The 8,305-nt window shown below is 43.9% G+C and overlaps 1 protein-coding gene across 1 annotated transcript in view; it reads left to right on the top strand.

Moving 5' to 3' along the window:
* fam217ba (family with sequence similarity 217 member Ba) overlaps positions 1 to 8,305 on the top strand; it is a 27,034-nt gene that overhangs the window by 2,736 nt on the left and 15,993 nt on the right. The gene's annotated exons all lie outside the window — the stretch shown is intronic.

Raw genomic sequence — 8,305 nt, forward strand, 5'->3', positions numbered from 1 at the left:
TGCTAAGATTTGCTTTCCCAAAATGCAGCACCTTGCATTTATCTGAATTAAACTCCATCTGCCACTTCTCAGCCCGTTGGCCCATCTGTAATGTATCCCAGTGTGTTACTGTACAGAGTATCCCTGCAGTGTATCCCAGTGTGTTACTGTACAGAGTATCCCTACAGTATATCCCAGTGTGTTACTGTACAGAGTATCCCTGCAGTATATCCCAGTGTGTTACTGTAGAGAGTATTCCTGCAGTATATCCCAGTGTGTTACTGTAGAGTATTCCTGCAGTATATCCCAGTGTGTTACTGTACAGAGTATTGCTGCAGTGTATCCCAGTGTGTTACTGTACAGAGTATTCCTGCAGTATATCCCAGTGTGTTACTGTAGAGTATTCCTGCAATATATACCAGTGTGTTACTGTACAGAGTGTTACTGCAATGTATCCCAGTGTGTTACTTTTGTTGGGAATACATATATCTATTTATGGACTTTGTTTAATGTCTGGAAAATATTGATTTGTTTGGAATAAGAAGGATGTATTTGCGTATACACCAACCTTGGCAGAGTCTATGGGGTCTCTGTGCTGATGGTTCCCAGCAGCCCTCCCTGGTTTTGGTTGAGCAGCAGAAAGGCTGCTGAGTCTCTCACTCTTTTCTCCTGCTTTTGGAAATTGGAATTTGGATAAAATTGATGTCTCAGTATTCTGAGCTGCTTGCACACCCTGAATTGTGAACAGAGTCTTGGATTTGACTTGATTTCCAAATGAACAGAAATATCTTTTAAACAATGTTCCATCTGTATATGACTATTGAACACTTCGATTTTATGAACACTATGTTTGGGGGACTGTGAAAATTCATTAAGATTTATCCTTTGTTTTACAGAGCAGTGATCAATATGGACAGTTTGGTCTTTTAAAAATCATCTCCACAGAGTTGTGGTTGCCTTTTTGTATCTGAGTGTGTTTGTTTGGGATTTAGAAGATTAAAAAAAAAGATGCCATTCAATACTGGAATGTAGTTCAGATGTTAACCAGTTTTGTTTTGAAGAGATTAGAGTTTTGTTTATAACAAATGGACTACATTGACTTCTTTAAAGAAGTCTGTTGAAAGCCTTTTATCTTCTGGATAGCAGTAATAAAAGGAAACAACTGGCCAATCAGTTTTGATTGAATCCGAACCTTTATGCTATAGATGGAAGTGAATATCAATGTATCCCCTACTAACACAGGCACAGCTTATATAGGGCTATTTTCCATGGTCAGTGGATCATTGGATGTCAAACAGTAATAATTAACAGAGAATAATGTTTCTCATGTAATATGACTGAAATGGCATTGGAAGTGGCTAAAACTTCCCGGCAGATGTCGGAGGTATCCCATAACTAGTTTGGGTGGCATGGTGGCACAGTGGTTAGCACTGCTGCCTCACAGCACCAGAGACCCGGGTTCAATTCCCACCTCGGGCAACTGACTGTGTGGAGTTTGCACGTTCTCCCCGTGTCTGCGTGGGTTTCCTCCGGGTGCTCCGGTTTCCTCCCACAGTCCAAAGATGTGCAGGTTCGGTGAAGTAGCCATGCTAAATTGCCCGTAGAGTTAGGTGAAGGGATAAATGTAGGGGAATGGGTCTGGGTGGGTTGCTCTTGTTGGGCCAAAGGGCCTGTTTCCACACTGTAAGTAATCTAAATCTAGTTTACCAGATTGAAGTAAGGCTAAAGTAATGGAATTGGCAAAATAAAAGTGGAATTTCCTGAAAAGGCTAAGAAGGCAGAGATAATCAAAGAATTAGCACTGTCTTTGGGATTGGTGGGACCAGGTACACCAAGTGGTGAGTGAGTGCAGAAGCAACAGTTAGATTTTCTGAAAGCAGAGAAAGGAAAGGAAAGAGCATTGAAATTGAAAAGGATAGAAAAGGAAATGGAATTTTTAAAAATAGTTTGAACTTGAGGAAAAAGAAAGACTGAAGAGTATTTCAGGCAAGAGAAAAGGAGGGAGAAATGAAACACGGGTTTCGATTGGAGTTACAAATGAAGGTATCTAATATAGAAAAGAAAAACCGAACGTAGCAATACGATGTTTAAATTTCTACGACTTTGTGATTTGAGGAAATGTAGACTGCATTTAATTCAACAAAGTAGCAATACAAGTGAAGTAGCTGAAGGAGAACTGGACACTGGTTGTGCAGAGCAGGTTGACAGGTAGCACTGATGAAGTTTATGCACCACTTTCAAATAGATTACGATGAAGTGCATGTGAACTAATTCCTGCGGTATTCAGGAAAAAAATATTTGAAACATAAGGAAGCAGCCTGGGCAGACTTGGATTGGACTTGAAAGGAGAAAGCAAAAGCATTTTGATAGCATTTGGAATAAATGTCACATATGATGCCCTCAGGGAAATTATTCTCTTACAAGAACTCGAAAAGAAAATCACTTCCTCCATTTTTAGAATTAATGTTGAAGACTAGAGGGTTGCAACAGCTGGACAGGCAGAGCAGATATATGCTGATGATGAGCTGATCCATAAAACTGAAGTATTTTCCCAACATCCCCATAAACTCGAGAAGGATAGAAACTGGGAAACTGAAAAGAAAGTAAGTCGCACAGAAAAGGGTAAAGAAAAGACAGCTGGGAATGCTCCACAATTCCTGTCTGGGATCAAAATGGAAAAGTGCTGAGGCTGAAGGTGTAATCAGAAGTTTAAGTGTTTCCATTGTAACAAGGTGGGACACCTTCATTCAGAATGCTGGAAATCGCAAGGGAAACCCATGGGACTTATTGGGGTTTATAAGAGCGAGTCTGAATAGGAGAAGAAAGTTAAAACGCTACAGATTAATTAGTAGCTTTAATTATGAAGAGGGAATTGGTTTAGCTCAGTTGGCTGGGTTGTTGGTTTACATAGGAGAAAGTGAGGACTGCAGATGCTAGAGATCAGAGCTGAAAATGTGTTGCTGAAGAAGGGCTCATGCCCGAAACGTAGATTCTCCTGCTCCTTGAATGTTGCCTGACCTGCTGCGCTTTTTCAGCAACACATTTTCAGCTGTTGGTTTACATAGCAGAGTGATGCTAACAGCATGGGTTCAATTCCCATCACTGGTTTGTGGTTACCATAAAGGACTCTCCTTCTTAACCTGTTCCCTCATCTGAGGTCTGGTGGCCCTCAGGTTAAATCCCCACCAGTTGCCTCTCTCTCTCTAATGAGAGAGCAGCCCCTATGGTCCGGTTAGACTATGGTGACACAATACAAAAAATTATAAAGATGAAACCTAAGATGAACTCTGCTGTGATTGCAGGGATGTGAATAAGGTGGGTGAGATATATAGTTTTTTGATGAGATGAAAAGTAATTCTTTCTTCCTCAAATGATACAGCTAAACCCGTAACTATGTGAAGGGAGGCAGGAGCTGTTCAAAGTCTCTCACTGGACAAAGACATAATTTGTCTTCAGACAGTGCAGCGGAAGCCAAATTTTTAAGAAATTGAATTAGTGGAAAGTTTAAACATCTAAGAATATCTTTGAAATGTTTATGTCCGTTCCTTTTTTTGAAGGTCGAACAAGTGCTGAAGCAGTTTGTCATTCTGAGAAACGAAGCCAGACAGTTGTTTGACCTGACAGTGGGTGAGAATTTCAGTGAGAGGTATCTCAACACCGTACATTTTAAGTTTGTTATGGAAAAGGAAAAAATGGTCTGCAAAAAGGGGTTTTGGATTGGGTGAAGGTGGATTTTTATGAAAGTGAGGCAGGATCTGGTCTTGGATCAGCTACTTGTGGGAAAATGCACAGCAGAAGAAATAAAGAAACAGGGAGAGTACAGGTCCTTCAGAGTCAAATGAAGGAGCAACAAACTCCGAGAACCCTAGATTTCTAGAAATATTCAGGACTAAGTTCTGGAGTTGCTTGTCTTTGCTTTCAGAGATGTTCTGAATGAATCTGCCATGTTTAGTCCAATTAGATCAGTTCATAGCCCACTAAAGGAATGGGTTCGTGGACAGAAAGATGGATCCTCGATGTATAAATGTTAGATTAGAATCCCTACAGTGTGGATACAGACCATTTGGCCCAACAAGTCCATACCGACCCTCTGATGAGTAACCCCACCCCCCCCACATTTACCCCTGACTAACGCACCTAACACTATGGGCAATTTAGCACGGCCAATTCATTTGACCTGCATATCTTTGGATTTTGGGAAGAAACCAGAGCACCCGGAGGAAACCCACACAGACACAGGGAGAAAGTGCAAACTCCACACAGACAGTCACCCGAGGCAGGAATCAAACCCAGGTCCCTGGTGCTGTGAGGCAGCAGTGCTAACCACTGAGCCACTGCCACCCTGATGTATAAATGTTCCATGTAGAGATCATGGGAGCCTGGACAGGAGCATTTACCACCTTCACAGGGACAGGTAAAAGAATGGCTCGATAGAAATGCTGAAAATTGAGCATTTCAAGTAGGAGATGGAGTCGTATTTTGATGGGGGAGGTCCAAAAAACAAGATCCGCTGGTCTATACAAGGGAATTAAACGGGTTAGTAAGGTAAATTATCCAACTGACTTTCAAAGAAGATTAACATCTTGTGTCATCGCAGCATATTGAATCAAAACCATCGTAGAAAGGATTAGGTTAATGAGAACACTTGAGGATGAGAGAAACAGTGAGAATGAACTAGAAAAATATTTGGACCATTCACAGATTTAACGTCCTACTATCCTGTTAGTTAATGCTGAAGTAATGGAAAGGTTAGACACCATATTCCCATACTAAGGGAAACAATGATGGGAGCATCTGGCAAGGTGATTTACAAACAATTTCAGGAAAGTGCCCAACTTCAGACAAACATTGTGTAGGAAGTATATAAACCTGCATCAATCAAATCCGATTCATCTCATTTACAACCAGAGAAACAGGCTCGAGTGAAAATGGAAATTAACTATAAGTCAGAAAATCACTTGACTGAACAACCAATAGGACAATTCAGTTAAAGTCACAGAGTTAGGGAGTTGTACAGCACGGAAACAGATCCTTTGGTCCAACTCGTCCTTGCTGACCAGACATCCTAAATTAATCTAGTCCCATTTGCCAGTACCTGGCCCTTATCCCCCTAAACACCTCCTATTCACATACCATCAGATGCCTTTTAAATGTTGTAACTGTACCAGTCCCCACCACCTCCTCTGATAGTTTAGTCCATACATGCACTACCCTCCATGTGAAAAAGTTGCCCCTTAGGTCCGTTTTAAATCTTTCCCCCTCACCCTAAAACTCTGCCTTAACCCACAAAATGTTGATAGTAGGAGATTCAGTGATGATAACGTCACTAAATGTTAAGAGGCAGTGGTTAGATTGTTTCTTGTTGAAGATAGTCATTGCCTGGCATTTGTGTAGCATGAATGTAATTTGAAACTTGTCAGTCCAAGCCTGGATATTATCCAGGTCTTGCTGAATTTGAACATGGACCACTTCACTATCTGAGGAGTCATGAATGGTGCTGAACAATGTGCAATCGTTGGTGCACATCCCACTTCTGAACCAATGATGGAGGGAAGGTCATCGATGAAGCAGCTATAGTTGTTCAGGCCTAGAACACTACCCTGAGAAACTCCTGTAGAGCTGAGATGACTGACCTCCAACAATCTTCCTATGTGCCAAGTATGACTCCAACCAGTGGAGGATTTGGCCCCTGATACCCATTGATTCCAATGGTGCTAGGGTTCTTTGATGCGACACTCAGTCAAATGCCACCTTGATGTCAAGGGCTGTCGCTGTCACCTCACCTCTGGAATTCAGCTCTTTTGGCCATGTTTCAATCAAATCTGTAATGAAGTCAGGAGCTGAGTGACCATGGGGAACCTAAACTAGGCATCAATGAGAAAGTTATTGCTAAGCAAGTGCTGCTTGATAACACTTGATGACGTCTTCCATCACTTTACAGATGATTGAGAGCAGAGTGATGGAACAGTAATTGGCCGGGTTGGATTTGCTCTGCTTTGTGTTTACAGGGCATGCCGAGGCAATGTTTTCAGGTAAATGCCAATGTTGTAACTGGACTGGAACAACTAGCTGGAAATGGGTTGTTCTGGACTACAAGTTTTCAGTACTATTACCAGAATATTTGCAGTATTCAGTGCCTTCAACCATTTCTTGATATCACAGGGAGTGAATCAAATTGGCTGAAGACCAGTATCTGTGATGCTGAGGAGCTCTGGAGGAGACTGAGATTGATCATCCACTCGGCATTTCTGGCTGAAGATTTCTGCAAATCTTGTGCTGTTTGGCACGCAGTAGTCCTGTTTGGTAGCTTCACCAAATTGACTCCTCATTTTTAGCTGCCTGTCTGGTGCTGCTTCTGGCTTGCCCTCCATTGAACTGATGGTAATGGTTGAGAGGAGAATATACAGGGCTGAGGTTGCAGATTGCACTGTATTATAATTTTAGATGCTGTTGAAGGCCCACAGCAGCTCATTACTGACAAGGCTTGAATTGCTAAATCTGTTGGAGAAAGTAAGGTCTGCAGATGCTGGAGATCAAAGTTGAAGACCTGAAGAAGGGCCTGTGCCCGAAACGTCGAATCTCCTGTTCCCTGGATGCTGCCTGACCTGCTGTGCTGTTCCAGCAATAAAGTTTCAACCTTGCTAAATCTGTTTGCAGTCTGTCCCATTTACCGTAGTGATGGTGCCACACAACAAAATGGAGATTATTCTCAATGTGAGGGGGGACTTCATCTCCACAAGGACTGACGCAGTAGTCCTGTTTGGTAGCTTCACCAAATTGACTCCTCATTTTTAGCTGCCTGTCTGGTGCTGCTTCTGGCTTGCCCTCCATTGAACAGGGCTGATGGTAATGGTTGAGAGGAGAATATACAAGGCTGAGGTTGCAGTTTGCACTGTATTATAATTTTAGATGCTGTTGAAGGCCCACAGCAGCTCATGACTGACAAGGCTTGAATTGCTAAATCTGTTTGCAGTCTGTCCCATTTACCGTAGTGATAGTGCCACACAACAAAATGGAGATTATTCTCAATGTGAGGGGGGACTTCATCTCCACAAGGACTGTGTGGTGGTCACTCTTACCAATGCTGTAATGGTCAGGTGCATCTGCAGGAGGCAACTTGGTGACAATGAGGTCACGTGTGTTTTTTCCCTCATGTTGGTTCCCTCACCACTGCTGTAAACCCAGTCTAGCAGCTATCTCCTTCAGGACCCAACCAGCTGGGTCAGTAATGTTGCTGCTGAGCCACTCTTGGTGGACATTGAAATCCCCCAGCCTCCGTGCTTTCTCCAACTGGGGTTCGACATGAAGGAGCACTGATTCATCCAGCTGAGGCAGGACGGTATGGTATGTGGTAATCAGCAAGAGGTTTCCTTGACCCAAGTTAAACCTGAAGACATGAGACTTCATGGGGTCCAGAATCAATGTTGAGGAATGGGCAATAAATGTTGACCCAATCACCAACATTCACATTTGTAAAGCAATGTCATGGTCAACCATTATTCAATTGAAGGATGTAGCAGGTACAATGGGCTGAATGGCCTACTCCCATTCCTGTGTTGATAAACTATCTCTGTTGTTTCATTACTCTGGGGGGGAGGTGTGGAACCTTTATTTATTTTTCTGTGGCAGGAGCACACTGCAAAGGGAGTGACACCCTCACACAGTGAGGACACATGCCTGGGGAGGTCAGGAAGACCGCGCACGCCCAGTGCCGGGCCCGGTCAGACACGACTGCGCAGCCGCACCGTTCGGTGGTACGCAGGCGCAATCAGGGGCCCGGCGGTACCGTCAGTGCGCAGGCTCGTTTCCGGGCCCCGGCCTGTCGTGGTTACCATGGGAACGGCAGGCGGCGAGAGCGGGCCTGGGCCTGGGCCTGGGCCCCGGGTGCGGAGTGCCATGAACCGGGGCAAGGTCAAGACGGCCCTTCCCTCTATTACCCCCCCTCCCATCCCCTCCCCCCACGCCCACCGGTGAAAGTGCACTAATTGACATTTTGTTTTTAAACAGGGTGCCGGCAACAAGGGGCCGCCTGGTAATCTCAAACACAAGTGAGTTTTCGTATTTATTAAACACCGCCCGGTGTTAGTGGGCTCTGGGCTGTGCCTTCAGCTCCGCGGTATAGAGAGACCGCGATCAAAACTACCGGACATGACATCGCGTTATAGGAACGGTACCCCCGTACCGTCCATCATCCGCGTTATAGTGAACTCGCGTTAACGAAACGTGCCTTTGGACAAAGAACTGGAACCCATGTATTTCAGCACAGAAACATCCCGCTGGTCTGCATCAGCTGATTTATATGTGTGTGTATATATATGTATGATGT

Source organism: Chiloscyllium plagiosum, chromosome 20 (genome assembly GCF_004010195.1).
Source record: "Chiloscyllium plagiosum isolate BGI_BamShark_2017 chromosome 20, ASM401019v2, whole genome shotgun sequence".
Classification (NCBI taxonomy): Eukaryota; Metazoa; Chordata; class Chondrichthyes; order Orectolobiformes; family Hemiscylliidae; genus Chiloscyllium; species Chiloscyllium plagiosum.